This window comes from Erpetoichthys calabaricus, chromosome 2 (genome assembly GCF_900747795.2).
Source record: "Erpetoichthys calabaricus chromosome 2, fErpCal1.3, whole genome shotgun sequence".
NCBI classification, from domain to species: Eukaryota; Metazoa; Chordata; class Cladistia; order Polypteriformes; family Polypteridae; genus Erpetoichthys; species Erpetoichthys calabaricus.
In genome coordinates, this window is record NC_041395.2 from 276,905,610 (window position 1) to 276,927,662 (window position 22,053).

General features: G+C 35.5%; 1 protein-coding gene across 4 annotated transcripts in view; it reads right to left on the reverse strand.

Moving 5' to 3' along the window:
• The window catches only part of LOC114647068 (adenosine kinase-like), a 594,211-nt gene that overhangs the window by 354,751 nt on the left and 217,407 nt on the right, over positions 1 to 22,053 (reverse strand). The window lies entirely within an intron of this gene.

The window sequence follows — 22,053 nt, forward strand, 5'->3', positions numbered from 1 at the left end:
GTGTGTCTGTTTGCGGAGAGAGTGTTGACCTTGTTGAGAGGTTTACTTACCTTGGCAGTGACATTCATGTCTCTGGTGACTCTTCCTATGAAGTCAGTAGACGGATTGGGAGAACATGGGGGGTCATGTGGTCGCTGGAAAGGGGTGTGTGGTGCTACCGATATCTTTGCAAAAGGACGCAGGTCCAAGTCTTTACAGTCCTGCTGCTTCCTGTCTTGCTATATGGTTGCGAGACATGGACGCTATCCAGTGACCTGAGACAAAGACTGGACTCCTTTGGTACTGTGTCTCTCCGGAAAATCCTTGGGTACCGTTGGTTTGACTTGGTGTCGAATGAGAGGTTGCTCATGGAGTCCTGAATGAGGCACATTACCTGCATTGTGAGGGAGCGTCAGTTACGGCACTATGGCCATGTGGCGCGTTTCCCTGAGGGTGATCCAGCTCATAAGATCCTCATTGTTGGAGACCCGAGTAGCTGGACCAGGCCAAGGGGTTGCCCACATAACACCTGGCTGTGGCAGATAGAGGATCATTTCCGGAGGGTGGGACTGGACCACGTGTCTGCCTGGGGGGTTGCCAGAAGGGATCCCGAGCTGTTTCATCATGTAGTGGGTGCAGCAACACACTGTACCAGTGCATACTCCCCAACTTAACTTGACTTGAAATTACCAACAGTATGCATTACAAACACATCCCTTGTCACTATCTTTCAGTTTTAAGGTATTCTGTTTTTTTAGCTACATGTTCTCAATGGATATAATTATTTGATTCAATTAAGCTTTTGGCACAAATTATATCCCATAGCATTTTCTGTTTATAGCTTGTTTACATTTTACTTGGAAAGACTGGTTAAAGAAAAGAAAAAATAAAAGCAACTCATAGTTCATCGACAATGAAAAAAAAATGTACAGAGTTATTAATACAGCTTCATGTGAACCCCACCATTCCTTAGTTAAAAAACGGTTGCACCTCCATTTAAAATAAGTACAGTATATGTTCCTTGCCCCTTTTTCTTCCTAAAATAGTATTTAGCATGATTAGGATAACTTTAAATTATATCAAATTTGAGGCATTTGCCCTATCAAATTAGACATTACTTTACTGGGATAGGGGATGAGTTGTCGTTAAACTAATAAATGTTCTTAGGTGGCATACAAGTATACTTGCCTGCATCTCACTCAAACCATCACTACACTTCCATAATTTGATTTTAAATTAATATAATGTGAGGCTTAAGTGGCTTGTGTTTTAATGAGATAAATAGGAGTACATTAAGGGCAAATTGTGTTTTGACTCACTCCTTCATAAATCCCTGTGGGAGAGATGGGCATAATCTCAGCACTTTTAATGATGCAATTTATATGTGAAGGGACTTGGATCTGGCAGGCTTTTCACTCTCTTTAAGCTGCCCAAACAATCTAGGCTGCTTCTTTGTGCTGTCATTTGATTGTGAGGGAGGAGGAGGAAGATGTCACAGTTTGCAAGAGGAGGATGCAGCTGATAAGAAAATTTCTATTACTGTCTGTCTACATCCCACTGTGTGTCACTGTATCTTAGTAATTCTTGTATTCAGATACAACATTCTAATATCTCAATTCTAGCTTCCACCTACACTGTTTACCTTTGCCATTCATTTTTATTAATAAAATATATGCCTTACCCTTGTTAATATTATTTTTAAGGGAGTTACAAATTAGGTGATTATTCTGTTTACAGATAGGTTTGGTTGATCAAAACAGACTGAATTAAATGATTTAAAATTTTCATTGTAAGGTTGGGCATTGTTGACATTGTAAGTACACCTTGTTGGAACACTTCACTGAAAGGATGCCAAGTGTACCATGACCTAAATGCCAGTTTTATAAATAACTTAAGTACCAAAATAATAATTATTCCAGGAATATTATTTGGCATCAGAGAGGATTTTTTATCTTCCTGGTTTATGTTATCAGGCCTCTATTGGGTGGTCTAACCCAGTAGATGTACACAAGGGCTTCAGGATTCGTAGGGAAACCTTAGGCAGCTATGGAGAGCTGTGTAACATAGATCCTGAAAATAATTCAGATTGGCCAAGGTTTAACAATAAATTGACTTTTAAATTCCCTTCTACTCCTCAGTTCAGTGAACTTGAAGTTGGGAGCAAAGGGCTTGAAGAGAGGCGATTGTGGTTTTAGAGATGAATATGAGAGGTCTTGTTGTCTACAAATCACCAAATACACTTCAGGCAGTTACTGACAAACCTTAGGGGGCACGAGTCTCTTTATTTATTATTGTTTTACTTCTTCTGTATTAACCTAACCCTTTTTGCATTTATTCAGTGTGTAACAAATACAGGTGCTGGTCATAAAATTAGAATATCATGACAAAGTTGATTTATTTCAGTAATTCCATTCAAAAAGTGAAACTTGTATATTAGATTCATTCATTACACACAGACTGATGTATTTCAAATGTTTATTTCTTTTAATGTTGATGATTATAACTGACAACTAATGACCAGCACCTGTAAGCTTTCCCAGACAGAAAAGAAAGTTTTCCAGAAATGAACTGGGACAATAAAATGGATTTTTCTTTTAATTAGTCTCTTTCAATCTGTTCCTCTTACAAACAGGCCTTGTGTTTGTGTAAAACATGTAGAAAAATAATCATTTGTTAAACACTTTCATAAAGTATGCTGAAGTATGTGAATTTCCCCTTGGGATTAATAAAGTATCTATCTATCTATAAGTTAATTTACAGTTTTAAACTAATTAGGTAAACACTATACATGTAGGAAAGGTTAACGTACAAAAAAAAAACAAAAATCACATATTTCAGAGCCAGTTCCTTCAATTTGCTAGCCCAATCATTTCAGGGGTCATCAGACAGATAAAACAGTCTTGATGGAGGCACAGATGAACGGCCTTTTCACAATCACAGTTATAATAATCTTCCAATAAGCAATATGCATTTCTCATTTTCATGGACACAAGGAATTCACTGGTGTACCCCAAACACGTGGCTTCTAAACTAGTGAGATTTCATGAAAACAGTAACTCAAAAAGGGACCTGTTATAATGTGCAAGACTCATAAGCATGGCTCTTTTTACTCCAGCAATATAGTTTTTCAGTTTTTTCAGATCCAACTGTTGGACTGCTAAAATCTTCACTGTATATCCATCTTCTCTCTCCCTCTGGGGCTGCATAAATCTAGGCATTGCAGCCACCAAGTGTTCTGAAGTGTACCCTTTCTCACCCTCTCAAATTTTTTGGAGGGGAGAAATATGATGACTGAAAAATAGCATTAATTGTGCAAGAAGAAGGCATCGACAAACAATTTTTCCGCACAAAAAAGGTACAAGGACTTGAGTCTTTAAATGTGCATGTTTAATTCGCCCATTACAAAATGCCAAAAATTACTGTACCGAACTATTGCATTGTTTTTTAGTGTCTTTCCTTTTTTATCATGGAACCATTCAATTCAATGTGACTAGGACTGCACAGATGCACAGTAAAGATACAGCTAAATGTTAACATGCTAACAGACTAGTTGTGGCTTTGAAAAATAAACAAGGCACTGTTTTAAGACAGGAGAAAGGATTTGTTGAAGATACTCGTAAAGTAAAAATTAAATCAGGAGAAGAGCCTATAATATTTGTTTTGTCTTGGTAGAGTAATATATTGCTCTACTTTCCCCTATTGTATTATTAATAAGTAGCCTTTGTCAGAATGCCTAATCCCGCAGATTTACCACTGTGTATAAGGGATTACAGTATATAACTTATCCCCACCTTCCCTTCTATATCTATAGGCAATTAGGTGTAGTAAAAAGACAAGCAGGAGTTAAGTTACACATAAAATAATGTATTATTGATAATGTTCATAAATAATAACAATACATTTGAATATTGGCAACCATACAACCTAATTAAATGGTAATGTGTAGTTTCAGGCGGCACACAGACTTGTAGTTATTTAAAATGTCTCTAGTTAAGGCATCATTGGTGCTCGCTCAGCTTTCTTCAGAACAGGCAATATGCCTGTTCCAATATGGCTGCTAAGCTGTGGTCTCCATTGTGTTGTCCTTTCAGTTCATGGTGTGATGGTCTTCATCAGTTGTTGGTTAGTAAGAGAGAGAGAGAGAATGTGGTTGAACAAGCAGATTTATAGATTCTCTGTCCAACCCCTACAGCCATTAGGACATCATGGTACTTAAAAGCTTCTGATTCAAGCCAATTCCAAACTGCCATACTTCAGACCAATGGGGGAATACAGCATCTTAAAACCTGCCACCCCCAAGACCATATGTCTTTATGGCTTTCTTGCAGGGGGTTGAAAGACTTTAGCAGAGAAACACTCGCCAAACTGGTTTAAAGCACACCCCCCAAATCCCGTTGTAAAATTCAAAGAGACCCATTCCTTGGGTTGTAAACATGAATGATTCTCACTAATATTACATTGCTTTGCCTAAATTACAAATAACGACATACAAAATATTTATCAAGTTATATGCAAAATCTCACATCACAACAATATTACAGAGGACCATGAAAGAAGAAGCAGGACCATACCACATAAGAAAAGTCTAAGGATACACATTTATGCTTGACAAGTGCTTCCTCACTGGTAATAAAGAATTCATCCAAATCCCTTCAATATGGGCCATTTATTAATTCTCAGATACAAAACCAGTATAGAATCCAAATTGTAAAGGCTATATGGAATTGCGGCAATCAAAATTTTCCTAAACAATTACACTAAAATGTTTTTATCATAATGCAGGGTTTAAATCATTTCTTTGAAGCTCAAGAGTCTATTAATAATAATTGAATAGAACAAATACTGAGTGAAGCCACTATGTCTATTCAGGTTAAACACAACCGATTTACAAGAAGACCAATAAGTGTTAAATGTCATTTTCGTTCAGAAGAGGACAACCTCCTTCTCACTGTGAAAACATATTTTGGGGTTTAAAACTAAGGAAGCTGTACTTAAAATCAGATCCCTATAAAGATGCAGAGCCTTGCGGTTTATTGCAGTTTTGTCTGTTAATCAAATACTCATTTCTGTTCCTATTTTCTAAATGTACACAAAATTCAACAATTTCAATATCATGATGCCCACCATTATTGATTCTTTAAATAGCTGCCTTTATGATAATCAGAGAACAAGATGACTAAATGAAGAACTATGTGTCACACAGGATATTTAAAATAGTAACCTTTACGTCTAAATTCTACCACAGCTTGCTGATTGTCCTGTTAGAGGACTTTATTAAGTCATAACAAAATAAACTTTCTTTACACTGGTTTAAGAATGTTAAACATATTGTGTGATTTTACTACAGAATAGGTTATGTACAGCTCAGCCTAAGAAAATATTTCTTAATACTGCAGCAATGTAAATGTTTTATCCTTGATCTGTCAATGTGAGATAACAGCAGCAATAAAAATAAAGATTGGATAAATGTACAAATTACAAGGAATTATATTTCTTTATTCTTCAGCCACATAGAAATGTGTTAATTAGTGGTCAATATTGTGTGTACACCTGTGTGACTGGGATGGAATCAGTGGTGAGTGACCATGCAAATAACAAATTTAGGTCAAGGTCATGATAACCTTTATTATTCCTAAGTCATCCAAACTGGCATATCTGTTAAGCCTGAATAACTAAAAAGTAGCACAAGAAACAAAATAACTACGAAGATATGAAGGAAAAAACATTTTTACCTATATACAGAACAGTAACATACAGTACAATTCTATCTTCATTTGAGCTACTCTTTTTCATTAAACAGCCTAGATAGTGTACTGTAGGATCAAGTGAGCTCCTGCTTTTATTCACTGCGGGATTCTATCTCCAGTCAAATAGCTGAAACCAACTTATTGCGCAAAAGATGAGCAAGATAATTAGGGATTTCATCGACCATTTTTTAGGACATTTAACTCCAACGACTTTGTGTTATTCACTGGTTGCAGTTTTATCTTTAAGCAAAGCACGGATAAATCAGACAAAATGGTGGTGCACTTAGGAAATATAAACACATAACAATATTTGTGAAATTTACCACTAAATACTGAAGTCAGTTTACTAGGTAACAAAAAAAGATTTTATAAAAGGTCTCAATCATTATCTGTTGTAAAAAAAATCATAAAACCTCAACTAATTGTTAAAATATGAGTAACTGGCAAATATTTATAGGACACAAGTCAGCCACCTAATACTACACAACTATGTCCTCATATTTTCCTTAAGTTCTGAAGCACCACTACCACCAACAGATACCAGCTCCATGTGATCATGAACTGGAAAAACTGGTTCAAAGATGGATGAATGGACTTTTAAAGCACTTCTTGGAAGAGCTGCTAAATTAAGTAAAGAAAAATAAACAGGAGAAAAAAACACTGTACTATGTTCATCATATTTAAAGCATGCGATTTGAAGCTGAAGCTTGGCACTCAGTTGTGTAAAAATGTGGGCAGAGAAAACAACTGTGCAGAGTGCCAATGTTTACTACTTAAGTTAAATTCTAACTTCCTGGTTGAGATTCATAATTATAACACCAACACAACCACAAGGTCCATCGCAATCTTAACAATATTAGAAGCTTGTTCCAAATGTTCAAAAACTTTACTTACCCTTACTAGGAATGCATCCTCACCACCTTGTAATGCTTAGACAACATACTGGTTTGGTTGTAATAGGGACATAACCACTGGCAGGAAAAGCCTCTAACTCAATTATATTTCGATAATAATCAGTAATAAAAATATTTAAATTATGATGAACAAGTTAATTTTTTTGTAGTTGTGCTAGAACCATCTGCCAATGAGATAGTGGTATATTTTCATGTACCAGTAGTATTAAGTAGTCATTGTCATGAAAAGATTTTCTTATATGTGGCACATGCTTGTTAAATTCAGATTACATTTGTCAAGAACAACAGGAAAATCACATTTTGGCTAAAAGATGTGTGGGCAGAAAGTTTTACAGTGCAACACACATCACAATGTGTTTTTCCTCCTAAAATTGTTGACTTAAAATATGAAATCAATATAGAATTATAAGCCTCACAGAAAGAGCTCATTTTCAGAAAATGTTAAGGCTAACCTAAAAAAAATACAAAACACAGTATTTAATTATAGTCTTGCGGAAAATGTTTTTTGGTGCTTGGAAAGTAAAATATTTTAAGATTTCTTTCCAAGTTGCTATGCAACTGGCTGCAATATTACACATCTCTATAACAACCCTATCACAAGTGCAAAGTGTTCGCGACTGATCTAAAAAAGAAACTACATAGGCACAAATTTACACAAGACATGGACTTGTGGTACTTCTCTAGACAGAAGTGAAAAGAAGCATGCAGCAGTGCAAGGAAACCTTAAGTTAAACTTTCATAAAGTTTGCTGGACTGCGGCTTTTTTTATTTTGTAATCTTCGTAACAGAGTTAATGGTACACAAAAGATGCAAAATAGTTAAATTCTGCACAATATACAGGGTGTTTCAATTTTACTGCAATGACAGACATACTAAAGCCAAAGTAGATTTTTTTTTTCCTAAGAGGCAAAGACACAAGCAAGCAGTTAGAGAAAAAAAAAATCACTTTTTCATATTTATAGCCCTGTAAACTGGTGTCCTTAGCATGACTGGGGGGAAAAAAGAGAGATACTAGCATTTTAGGGTTAAAATATTAATAAGCAAAATTAATAAGATGCTTGCAAGTAGACACATATCCAGACATATGAAAGAGAATTAGTGGCTTGCTTTAATACATGAATGCTTTGAGATCTGCTAATTCAAGAAGTCATTATGCTGGCTTTAGTGTCTGAATCAAATAGTACAACTATTACAGTATAAAGACTTTGAATTGAATAATAATACTGCCGCAATTGCTCTCAAGTGGTGGGATAGTTCTATTTTCTGAATAGAAGAACTGATGGTAGCTTCTGCAATTTGATGTAAGGCATTCTAAGGCTGGATTAACTCTCCATAGCACACAGAAAATGTTACAGTGTAGCATTCTGCAACTTTTTGAAAGCTTTTGTGGATATCTTTCTCTATAGCTAGACCCTTAGAAATCTTTACACTGTGTTGTTATTCTACAAACATAATTTCACAAATTGATATGAACATATGATTATCTATACCAATCAATGAAATTTAACACTGACACTCCTTCGTAACGTGTTTCTGAACATCACAAAGAGTCAAGTGATTATATTCCACCAGAATTCATTGGTTTCAAAGATGTTTTAGCAAAAATGGTACTTTCATTTTAGGCAGTGGTCAAAGAAATATTCTCAGAATTAAAGTGTGTATAAGTAATGTAACAGCCATTATTTACAATAAATTAAAAGTTCATTAATTTGCTTTTGGAAGGCTCAGTCATGCAGTGGTTAGTGGTACCAAGATCTTTGGTCCTTGGTTCAATGGTTGCTCCCTATGCAAAATTTGCAAGTTCTCCCCACTTCTGCTTGAAATTTCCTCATGTGTCTTTAACCTATTCATGTCAGGCTAACCAGCAGCTTCAGATTGGCCTTGTGTGATTGAGTGAGCAAGCCATCGGTGCAGGACTTGCAAGATCAAGTGGAGAATGTTAGTATAGACCGGGATGTCAAACCCAGTGCAATGACTGCAGGGTTTAATTCCTGTGTCTGAGCAGTGAGAAAAGTGCTATATAAATGTAAAGAAATTTTATTATTATTATATTACTAATGCTCATGGAACATACTATGATACCTTGACAATAACTGACATGTATTTTAATGGATTCATGTTTTCCTTTAACCAGTAAACAAACAAAAATGAGATCCAAAGCCAGCCAACAGATGACCAGGCTAACTTAGACCTCAAACAAATTTCAGACAATAATCAGTCTCAATAAATTATTTGAAAAGAAAGAAAGTGTTTTAGAAGTATTCACCTACTAAAGTCTGTAAAGCATTTGGATGGTGAGCTCAAAACTGGTTGTTTTTAATTCTAAAATCCATACATTTTTCTATGAATTGTCTTTCGTCTACACTATCCCGATGTTTTCTGACCCGTAATAACAAAGACTTTTAAAAACATTCTCCAGAGCTTTCTATTTCTGAAAACGTAATGCCAGCGTTTTGGTGTTAATGAGAGTAAACATGGTTTTCCTAAAATGATACTCTAATTGCGCTCCGATTAGTTTGTGTTTATTTTGTGGCCCCTTCCCTGATTGAATCCAGCTCGTTACAATGGCTCATTTCCTGATTGGTCACCCTACAAAGAAAAAAACTTTTCAACATAGCAGGCATACAGGAGATACTGTCCATGGTTCTTGTTGTGCTTCTTACCTGTATGCATTTAAGTTGTGTTCTGTAAAGTTTCAATGCTGCATATGGGTGTAAAAGAAACAAATTACTTATCAGTTGCTACAGTTTTACAGTAATTTCCATGGCCAGCGGTTTTACTGTTATAATGAGAGATTCACAGCCCCTTAAAAATACTATTGTAAATAACAGCCTCTAATCAATGTTTATTACTTAAAAACTTAATCTGTTCAGTAAGAAGGCACACATTCCACAGCAAAATTAATAACAAGATGATTAACAAAGTGATTGGATGTAGAATGCAGCCAAGCTCAGAAGCATACATAATAGAGACACAAAAGCTCAGCGCACTTAAGTGAAGACACACACACACACGTACATTTATTTATTTCTTTTCTCTATTAAATTAGAATTACATATGTTGTTTGGTAAAAGATGCACTCTAATTGCTGTTAATTGCTTGTAACCAATTATCTCCCGAATGAACACAGGGCTAAACACTTTTGTTTTATTACTATTAAACTGTTAGTATAACATTTGCTTTGATTTTATTTAATGACAAGATGATAGTGGCCAGTTCGGAAGACTTTAACTGTAATCAATACATTAACGTGGCAAGGGGGCAGTTCACTCCAGCTTAATAAAGAATCTCTTTCTTTTTCTATGCTTTGAATGCACTATTAAAGCCCTATGCACGCTGATCGTTTTGAAAATGCATAAAGCACAAGAGAACCTGATTTTCACAGGGTTCTGAATTTATTTCACTACAGTATACACTGCTCCTTTGGCGTAGATAAGCGTATGCCAGTGCAGGCGATGGTCTACATCATAAGTTTTCATCCATTTCAGTATGGACATAGATACTTTTATAAACTACTTGAAAACTCCAGCGTGGACAGAGATCATTTTTGTTTAAAAATGAAAACATGCTAGTGTGGACTACCTGAATTAGCTGGTCTTCGGTTTACTTGAATTTCTTTATTGTTTGGCTGCCATTAAGGTAGAAACAATTAGGCAAATGATTTGCTATTAAAACAAAATATGTATGGTAAATTAGTAGTAGTAATTAGTTACTCATTTAGAAAGTGGCTGAAATGAAAACCAGTAGCCACTGCTGTGTTCCAGGATCTGAGTTTGACATTCCTGGTAGAGACTGTGAAAAGAGTAAAGATGTTCATTTATTAGTTTAATTCTAAAATAGGGCAAAACAGAAAAAAATGAATGCCAAAGTAAGAAAAAGAAATACATATAGTATTCTGAATGCAACCAAAGAAAATTAGCATTGTAATTGGTAATATTAAATTTACTTTAGAAAATGATTAAATGAGTTCAATTTTTTAAATTATTAAGCCATCTGAATAGGACTATTACTTTGATACATATTAAAAGATAAAATACAGGCATTACAAAATAGAAAAAAAGCTTATTATCTGTGTAACTGCTGAACCAGAAAGCGACAGTCATTTTGCCTTTATCTCCACAAAAGCAATTAATTTAAAAAGTATCTATTTTTATCTATACTACAAACTGCTCAGTTGCCTGCAGTTAATCATTAATCATAATCTGTGGCAAGTCACCTTAGCTGTATCTCAGATTTAATGGCAAGGAGATCTTATGCGAGTTTTGCATAAGCATTACCATCTGTCACATCCTAATTTTCAGATTTACAGTAAATTACTGGGGTTGACACATCCATATCATCTGCAGGTGCAAGCAATTTTTTTAGGAAATGGGTTCCTCTGCTCCTTGCAAGATCTTATTCAGTCAGAATAGTGAAGCTACTGAAAAGTCTGACTTTTTTGGACGTAATAAAAACACAATCCCTGACCTTTGTAAAATGGACACTGAAGTTAATAAAGCACTTGAGAAACTCAAAATGCAGTTCCATCGCTTGACATTTAACACTGATCTATTAAATTCCATGCTTATGATTATTTTGTAACTCAATACATGTCAAACATTTAATGAAATGGCACCCCACTTATTTTCTGTAATCACTACCCCAGTACAGTACTTTAAAAACTGGATAACCAATTTATAAAAACTTAAAAAAGAGCTTCCATCTCAAGCTTGGGAAGTTATGGAGTCTTATAAATAGAATAGAAACATACACAATTAGAAGAACAGATAAAAATGGACACTAATGATTTAAGAAAAAAAATCACATACTGTACAAAAAGCCAAAAGCAATTCATTTACATTTTTAAAATGATTCAATTTTTAAACCATGATAATGAATTTTGAACTTTCAAAGACATTTTAATGTTCATTTTACTAATGAAAGCATAAAGTATTCAAACCCTGGATTCAATTGTGATCAAGGATGGTGCACTGTAAGGACTAGAGTACTGCCACATGGTCTTAGAGGAAAATAAAATTTATAAACAAGCCAACTCACACCACACGTGTAATCAATAATTAACATATCCACTTCCGTTTACTTCCACTATAAACTGCTTGCAGCCATTTTAGTTCTTCTAAATTATGAAGACCTTAACAACTCTTAGGCTGACAATTGTTAATAATTTAAGTTAAAATTCCACTGGATGAATTTTAGCATTACAGTTGAGGAATAAACCCAGTAGATAGATATTTACAGTTGATTTAGCTGGACAAGGGGAAGTATTCATGAAAACTGCGTCATGCTGAGGATAGTTGTCATATTATAGCTTTTCCAAATATTGAAGCAATGCACAAAAGGCAAATCCTACAATTAAAGCACCTGTGTCCGCTGTTAAAGTTGTAAAGCCTGCTTTTTAATACTTATCTGGGAAAAACAACAGATGGTTCCATTTGATCTTGTCCAAAGCATGACTGCCTTTGGACTTGCATAATCCATCATAGGTTTTACTGCTTGTTCCTGTAGCATTATTTGATAAAATTTGGAGAGGTGGAATTACATATTTAAGTTTGGCTGAAGATGAGGACATATTGTGTCATGTAGAACAATTGCAGCTTGTATACACTCCCTGTTCAAATACCACAGGTGTCTGATATTCACTAGTGATGGAATTCTGAAAGCAGCATGGACAGAATGTACAGAGTGGCCTCCCAATCCATCTGCATTTCATACCCTGCTATCCTGGCTGTAGCTCACAGCACTCTAATTAATATACCAGTAGATCCTTTGTGCAAACCTTTGAATTTAAATAATCCAAAGAAATACAGGTGAAAGCTATAGAAAGCTGGTAATTCAGACGATATATATCATAATGTTAAATAATATAGACGTTCACAGTCATTAAATGGCCATGTAACCAAAAACCAGTTAAAGTCTGAACCGTTCTTTCACCCCATTATAATTAAATAAAACAGACAAATATACCTACAAGCTATTTTATCCAAGTCACCTGCAAGACAACATTTTTGTAGATGTATACATCATATTTAAAGTTGAAGTAGTGATGTACATTTGTATAATGTACTAATACTAATGTACTTCATATACTCTTTCATGGTTTAACCTCTATTTCCTGAGTTCACCGATGTTGACTGATATCCCCCAAATTCTGGGGTATTGGTGTGGAAGTTTAGACATGCAAATGCCCATGTTGACCCCATCCTCAGCTGGTCACCATTTTTGACATGCAAGAGGGATAATGACCTTCTAATGAATAGTATATATAAACTGCAAATATCAATGAGTACTAATAATACTAGATTTGCTGTATTGTAGATATCATAAATGTGTACTGGTTAACATTGCACTGTCTATGCTTGTACCACAGAATTGCTTGCGTACATGCACTTTATGTTGTAATGTGTAGCTTTTTCTGTAGTCTTGTGTTCTATGTAGCACCATGGTCCTGGAGGAACATTGTTTCATTTCACTACGTACTGTGCTAACTATATATGGTTGAAGTGACAATAAAAGCTACTTGACTTGACTATAGGGCCAATGTAAGGAACGGTCTAGTGACATCACACAGTATATGGTAACTAATAACATAAAAACCATAACATGAGATTTAAAAATACAAAGTAATTTAGCTGTTTCCCCAACCTTTTATGAAGAATAAAAAGAACAGTTTGTAATTTTTACTCACACTCAAACTATGACTGCTGAGCTGTTCTTCTGTTATTTCATTTTTGTACTGGTAAGGCACATTTAACTTGTGTTTTATTCAGACATATTTATTCTGCCATGTAGTACATACCAGACAGTAGAAAGTACCAAAATTAATATTGACTACTGTATATCAACCACAAAAACAATGAGTGTGGAATAAATATTCTCATGAGCTATACAGTCATCCACTTTTCTGAACATATAAAAGTTTTCAATTCCTTCTTTTTAAAGCAATAAGGTGAATGTTTTGTCATGTATTCCTGTTGTTGCTGCATGTAGTGTCTTGGAAGAAGGTGAGCATTTAGTTCACATGCTCCTCTAGACTATTATGTACAAATGTACATGAACACTCAATTAAATTTTACTGCAAAACAGAAACTTCTACAGAAGTTTCAAAAGGTTTAAAGTGTAGTCATCAAAAGTACTTAACAGCTATTCAAGTATAAAATGAAATCAACCTAAAGATACGAAACAAGAAAAAAGAAAAATCTACCTTCTGCAAGTAAAACAAGCTGCAGGCAAACAAATGAATAAAAAGTGGCACAATGAAATGAAAAATGCTGAACAATAGCTCAGGGACAAAATTCAAAGGCACATACAAAAGGCTTACCATCATATTCTCAAAGCTCTGTTTTCACATTGTATGCCGCTCAAGTAGAATGTGTGAAAGAAGTAATTCCATATAAATGTGTTTGTCTTCATCATAAAATCTTATATACCTATGAGAGACTGAAAACCTGCTCTAGTGCACATCAAATTCCATATAACAAATGCAATAGGAAGTACACCACTGTAAACAAAATAGGCTAAGACATGGGGTGAATTTAAGCTAAATAATATGTCTTACGATAATGTGTTTTAGAAAATGCAGTTACAAGATCCTGCAGTCATACTATATATCTAAAGAACCTGCTAATAGCACAGAGAGCATGTCTTAGCTCAAACCATTCTCATAAGGCACAACTGCCTGTTGGGCCATAATCAAGCATAGATCTTCAAAGTTCATGAATGCAATGCACATTGTCTTGTTTGCTCTCTTATTGAGCTAATTGCATTTAATTAAATTCATCTATGTGAAACCAAAACGTACATTTGGTTGACTTTTTTCTTAGTGTTTAATGGTGCAACTGATTCACTGAAAAAACCTTCAACAAACAGCAATACTGAAGTAAATAGAGAAAAGAATACAGTCAGGTGAGTGAAGGCCTTGTCAAGAAATCCTGTTTTTTGGTCACTGGTCAATAAAACAGTCAAATTCTCATTTCAATACAGCATGAAGCCACTTTTCTGAATATCTAAATTCCAAGCATTTTATAATTACAACTTTCTTTGTTCATTTCAGTATAGTTTTACATATTTTCCACTGACAAGCTCAAAGTACTATGAAGAGTTACAGATATAATTAAAAAAACAAGAACACAATGCCACATGTGCACAAACATATATTCAGATGAGGTGCTTTGCTTTCAAGAGGTTGCCAAAGAAAGGAAATCAACAGGATGGCACATGGCAGAGAAAAGTTCAATTCTGAGAGAGAGAGAGAGAGAGAGAGAGAGAGAGAGAGAGAGAGAGAGAGAGAGAGAGAGAGATCATACAAGTGTTGGACAAGAAGGTGACAAAGCAGCAGCCTAGGTAGAAACATGTAACCTTCCCACAGGAAACTGCAGGGCAGGCAGTCTAGCAGATGGTTGGGATATCTGACTCATTGTTAAGAGCGGTGGTTCCCAAACTTCTTTTAAGGTATTTGAGAATTGAGAATTTTGTCTGTAACCCCCCACAGCCATACTCAAACCTTTTTGTAAACAAATAGCACATGACCACCGGAAAAATAGTTATCAAATAATAGAAATACATTCACATTTGTTGTCAATCGAAACCTTTGGTTAATGACCTTTTAGCACTATTGGACTCATTTCATTTTATCCAGCATACTAATACGCCAAGTCACTCACTCACACCCTTGATCTCGTTCTTACACATGATATTTCAGTTAATAATATTGATTTATGTGATGTTCTTTTACTGATCACTTTTCTATAATGATGGATTTGAATATTACTGTTGATGTTCCTACTACTAGTTGTGCTTCACACTATTCTCACTTTTTAAATTCTTCTATTATATCCGATTTTAAAACCATATTCTCTAGTCTTGATGTACATGTCCAATATGATGGTATCGATGATTCTGTTTTAGAATTTAATTCTCGTTGTAAAACGGTTTTAGACTCAAGATACGCTGTAATAAGGGAAGACCTGCTCCCTGGCTAAATGAAACTACATGACTGCTACGTCGCGCCTGTCAAACTGTGGAACGGTGTTGGAAAAAAGATGGACTGATTGTTTCTAAACAGATTTTTAGGACTTCTCTGTTCAACTTCCAGGTTGCAGTTAAGAAAGCTAAACAGGATTTCTTCGCTGATTTAGTATCTCGTCATTCTAAGAATTCTAGGGTCTTATTTAATTCAATTAATGCAGCCATTCACCCTCATTTTGTGACGGGATTAAATATTACTGTTCTTTTATGTGAGCAGTTTCTTTCACTCTTTGTCAGTAAAATTGATACAATCCGCTGTGGTATTGTTCCAACTGGCTATGAACTTCCTACTGTTAATCATGGCATTGTCTTGGAATCTTTTGATCTTGTCTCACTTTCATAGTTAAAAAGTACTACTGACACCCTTAAACTTACTCTCAGTCCTCTTGATAATGTACCATCACGCCTCTTAGTGGAAGCCTTTGATGTTTTGGGTCCACCTTTAATAGCCATTATCAATGTTTCTATTAGTGAGGGGGTTGTGCCCTCATTTGTTAAACATGCTGCGGTGCGTCCCTGTCTAAAAAAGGCAGAATTAGATCCTGGAGTTTTAGCCAATTTTCACCCGATTTCCCAATTGCCATTTCTGGCTAAAATATTAGAATTATTTATAATCAATTGGTTGATCACCTTGACTCCAAAAATTTATTTGAGATCTACCAATCTGGCTTTAGGTGTTATCATGGTGTTGAGACGGCCCTCCTGAAAGTATTCAATGACATCTCTATTATTACTGACTCAAGTGGCGCTGCAGTCCTTGTCCTCCTTGACCTGTCCACTGCCTTGACCATGAGATATTGCTGTTGTGGCTTGAACATCTTGTTGGGCTTAAAGGGGCTGCTCTTAACTGGTTCAGGTCATATCTAACTGGTAGACACTTTCAGTGACTTTAAATTCCTCTTTTTCATCTACTGCTCCTCTTAAATGTGGTGTTCCTCAGGGATCCATTTTGGGTACTATTTTATTCTTTATATACCTTCACCCTATTGTAGCTATTTTTAGGAAATTTAATATTTCTTTTCACTACTATGCTGATGATACACAGGTTTATATTCCCGTCTGCAACTCTGCAATGAATCAACTGCACAACTGTCTTTTTGAACTAACATCCTGGATGGCTAATAACTTTCTTGATCTGAATCAAAATAAAACGGAGGTGCTTATAGTGGGTCAATCAGCTAAAGCCCAAATTGGTCTTGGACTTTTCGGCTCTTTCTTGGTCTTTTGCAAGTCCACAATCTTGGTGTTATTTTTGACAGTAATTTCTCTTTTGAGAAACAGATTAATTCTGTAGTCAAGAGTTGCTTTTTCCAGCTTTATCTTTTAGGTAAGATCAAGCCTTTTTTATCTTCTAGGGGTCTTGAGAAAGCTACTCATGCTTTTATCTTTTCTCGTCTTGATTACTGCAACCTGCTGTATTCTGGGAATAGCAAATCCCTGATACACAGGTTACAGTTGGTCCAGAATGCTGCCGCTCACTTTCTGGTTGGGGCAAGAAAGTCTGATTCTGTTTCTCCAATATTAGCTTCTTTACACTGGCTGCCTGTCAGTTTTCAAATAGATTTTAAAATCTTGTTGCTAGTTTTTAAATCTTTACATGGGCTTGCTCCTGCCTATTTATCTGAATTGTGTGCTTTACACCAGCCATCTAGAGTGCTTAAATCTTCTGGTCAATTGTCTCTTGTTGTCCCTCGTACCAAGTATAAAACTAAGGGGTACAGGGCTTTTGTAGCTGCTGCTCGTAGCCTGAGAAACTCTTTACCTCATTACATAAAGGAGTCGTCTACAATTGAACTGTTCAAAACAAGATTAAAGACTCATTTCTATTCACTTGCTTTCCGAGACCTTCAGTAATACTGATGGTTTCCTCATTGTGATTATGTAATCTTACTTCTATTTATTATTTATTTTATTTATGTTCATTTATTTTACTTCTATTTATGTCCTTTATGTTAATTGTATGTTTTTTCTTCTTTTATTGTAAAGCACTTTGGACACACAGCATTCCTATGTTGTTTTAAATGTGCTATATAAATAAATTGACATTGGTGTCACCTGTTACCTAGTAGCACAATTTGCCTATGTTCTTCATGTTTCCTGGACTTTTTTTTTACCACGTTCAAGAAAGTACTGTATGTGCTAATTATTTTTAATCACTGCTTCATTGCTCGATGGCACTGGAGTCTTCTAGAAATTTCAGTTCAGCTTTATTTATATAAACAGTGCAGTGCAATGAGGCATCATTTCCACGCTGTGCAGGTGAGTGACAAGTACAATATCGAATATTCAACGATAAGTATAAGCTATTTTGTAAAAGATGGATATATTTAAAAAAAAAATCATTGGAACCTTCTCCATCTGGCAGTGACAAGAATAAAAAGAAAAATAGATTGTACAGCGATGAATATTTCAAATATGATTTTACTGTTATTTCCAATAATCCCCAGTGCGTAGTTTGTCAAGAAGTATTGTCAAAAGAAAGTAAGAAGCCATCAAAGCTACTTCGACATTTAAATACCAAATCTCCAGACAAAAAAAACAAGACTGTGGAATTCTTTGAAAGAAAGCTAAACTACCAAGACAAAGAGAAAGCCATTTTTACTCCAGCAAGCACCATTAATGAAAAATTAATGATAACTTCCATTACTAGGAAGTTATCAAATTGCGTTTCACATTGAAAAACCCAATAAGCTACATTCAATTGCAGAAAATCTGATTTTACCGACAACTGTTGACATCGTGCAAATAATGGTTAATGAAAAAGAGGCTAATAAGCTCAAATCAATATCTCTCTCCAATAATATGATCCAAAGAAGAATAAGTAATATATCAGAAGATATTAAAACACAAGTTCTTGAAAATATTAAGAAGTGCAAGTACTTCTCATTACAGATGGACGAATCCATAGATATTTCCAACTGTGGCGGTGGCAATTGCAGTGAGATACAATCTGGTTTGTACCTCTTGACATTTTAAGTGGCGGTCCTCCCAGGAGAATGTTGCCATAGGCGCTTCAGCTACATGATTGTATTCAGCTCCATTATCACGTGGGAAGCAAACAGCTGGGGACCGATCAGCTGATGCCGGTACCTCACTTTCGTGGTTGCGCCCATACTTTGGGAAACACTGGTTTAGAGTGAGAGTGCTTACCCATGGAGGTCTGGAAAGCAGTTGCTAGAACATGTGACTGCTAGGTGCTAATAAGGGAATGCTACTTGAAAAAGGAGGAGCAAGTTGACAGAGGGCTATTGATACTCCAGGGCACAAGGATACCAGGAGCTTCTGTAGAGAGTTCTAATATTGAGTCCCAGTTGTGAAAAATGGGTTATTTGTAAACCAAAAAGTGATTTGAGAGCTTGGGCAGAAGCAACACAAATAGTAAGTGGGTAAGTGGAATTTTATATCAATCCAAGAAGGCCAATAGAAGCAGCAGGGCTTTCTTTATCTTCTATTTCATTTTACTGTGAATTTATTCTCCAGTTTCACTACCTTGACTAATAACTTTAACTTCTTTAAAATAAATAAAACTTTTTTTTTAGTTACTAAAGAAAATATTTTATTAAAACGGAAAGAAAAACTGTATCACTGGATCATAGTGTACACTCTGGATTATAATCAAACAATAACTTTGTTACTGTATATACTCGCGGATAAGTTGTCCCGCAGATAAGTCAGGACTTGATCTTACAGTATAATTTCTGGTATTTTATAATGTCGGTCATATATGTCGAATGTGGAAAACTCACACTATTGGTACTAGGGATTATGATATGCTAACGCCCACCTGAGAGAGTGCTCCTAACCTCTCTCTCTCTCTCTCTCTCTCTCTCTAACTACTCTGAAGCAATGTTTACACTGATTTGTGTTTTTCGTATCTCACACCCTCATACACCTTTATTGTAAGAGCAACCCTTATCTACGATGGAGCGTTCGATCAGAAGAAAATATGAAGCTGGTTTTAAACTAAACGTTGTTGAAGTAGTAAAAGCAATTGGTAACTGTGCTGCTGCAACAAAATTCAATGTGATTGGAGGAGGCAAGAACTCGTGTAAAAAAAAAAAAAAAAAAAAAAAAAAAAATTAAGTGTCGCATTTTTGAACGCGCGCATAAGTCGGGGTCTTATTTTATGATCGATTTTTCGGGTTTCAAGTCCTGACTTATACATGAACATATATGGTATGTCATAGATTAGATTAGATAAATGTTATTTATCCCAAGGGGAAATTCAGCAGCAGAAACATAAAAAAGATACAATCAATCAATAATAAATGTATATAATGCAGGAATTGCAAAATGAACTTAAGAGTATCAGCATTTAATTGGGAATGTGAGGATGGAGCACTGAATTGCCTGTTATCATTGGGCAGAACACCTGGGGAACACCATGGGGGAATGAGAATGTGGATAAAAGTGCCTCCTGGAGGGAATTTTTGTGATGGTATGCAATTTTGCCACCATTCCTTTCTCCAAAACAGTTCCCAGTGTGTCCAATGTTAGACCTATGATGGAGCAGTGATTTCCTAATAAGTCTGTTCAGGCACTGTGCATCTTCTGAGCTTAAGTTGCTTCCCCAGGAGACCACAGCGAAGTACAACACACTGGCTACTATGGACTGACAGGATATTTTCAGCAGCTTGCTGCATACTTCAAAAGACCCCGTGTCTCATTAGGAAATAGTCTACTTTGGTGCTTCTTGTACAGTGCCCAGTTTGCTGTCTTTGTGAACCCATAGATACATATAGTAATTTTTTTAACCACTAATGCAGCTTACTGAAGCTAATTGATCAGATAAAAGAAGCAGCATCAATTGGACTCTTCATGAAAACAGCAGAATTTCCTCATTCTAACAATAAACATTGCTATTATATTGTATAATGTCACTTCCCAACTGCAGGCAGCACACTGATCCAGTGGTCAGCCCTAGGTCATTAAGTTAAAATCCCATTTTTGGATTTTGGTTTAGTTGCAAAAGATGGATGTCTCAGATGATGCTTTGCTGGCAGCAGTGTTTTTTTTTTAAAACTATCTATCCAAGATATCCAGCATTTAGTCAATACAAGAGGATTTTAATTATAAGTTTATTAAAAGATGAGCTGGAGACGGGGTGTTGGGGGTGGTTCCATGACAACTCCCCACCTTAGTCAATTCCCCACATTCCCAACTCCCCACAATTACAATTCCCCACATCACAATTCCCCACATTGCAATTCCCCAAATTCACAATTCCCCACGTCCACAACTCCCCACATTGGGATAATATTTATTATAACCATAGACTAATGTACTATATAAGACAGTCCATATAATGATACAAAAGCGTGCCCTCCGTTTCCCCACATCGAGCATTATTTTATTTAAAAACGCTACTTGTTAATAAATATGTAAAAATACATTATCCAAGCATGCATTTTTATATACAATTTGCCTTTTAAAAATTTGAAACAGGTAAGTTGAATTCTATTATTTTTTGAATCTTTCTTAAAACATGCTAAAACGTAACATTTTTGATTTTTATCTTTTTTAAATTACCAAAATTAAAGTTCTCAAAAATAATAGACTCTACTTATGGTGTAAAAATAAAAACACGAAATAAATCAAATAAAATTCTTCTCGCGCCTTACAACGTATCTACGTGCTCCGCGTCGCGCGCACCAAGTTTGCACGTTTGATAGTCTGTAGCGAACTTACCCTAGTCGGGTACTGTACATTTAGTTTAATGATTTTCTTTTATTAGATAAACCTGTACAGTGGAATTATTAGCAAATGGAATAGGACCTTATCTAATTCATTATTTTGTACCAAGCATATTTTGTATTAAACTCATTTGTTCATTTGTGTATATCAGTTACTTGTATTTTGTAATCAGTAATGCATTTCAATAAATTGTCATGAAATAAAACTTTTGGAGATTAATTACTACTATTTGCATTTTAGAATTCCTTCATTATATTATTAATTCAGTGCACTCCATATTATCCCAATGTGGGGAGTTGTGGAAGTGGGGAATTGCAATGTGGGGAATTGCAATGTGGGGAATTGTGATGTGGGGAATTGTAATTGTGGGGAGTTGGGAATGTGGGGAATTGACTGATGTGGGGAATTGTCTGGCCACCGTTGGGGGTATGAGCTGGAGATGGATTGGTGGGGATTAAAAAGATAAGGAAAAGGTAGCTAAAGTTTCAAAGTCTAAACCACGGGTGTCAAACTCCGGTCCTAGAGGCCCGCAGTGGCTGCTGGTTTTCATTCTAACCATCTTTTTCATTAGTAACCAGTTTTTGCTGCTAAATTACTTCTTTTGCCTCAGTTTTAATTAACTTAACCAGGCTCCTTACCTATCTCATTTTCCTTAATTAGCAGCCAAACAATAATGAGACACAAAACAAGTCACC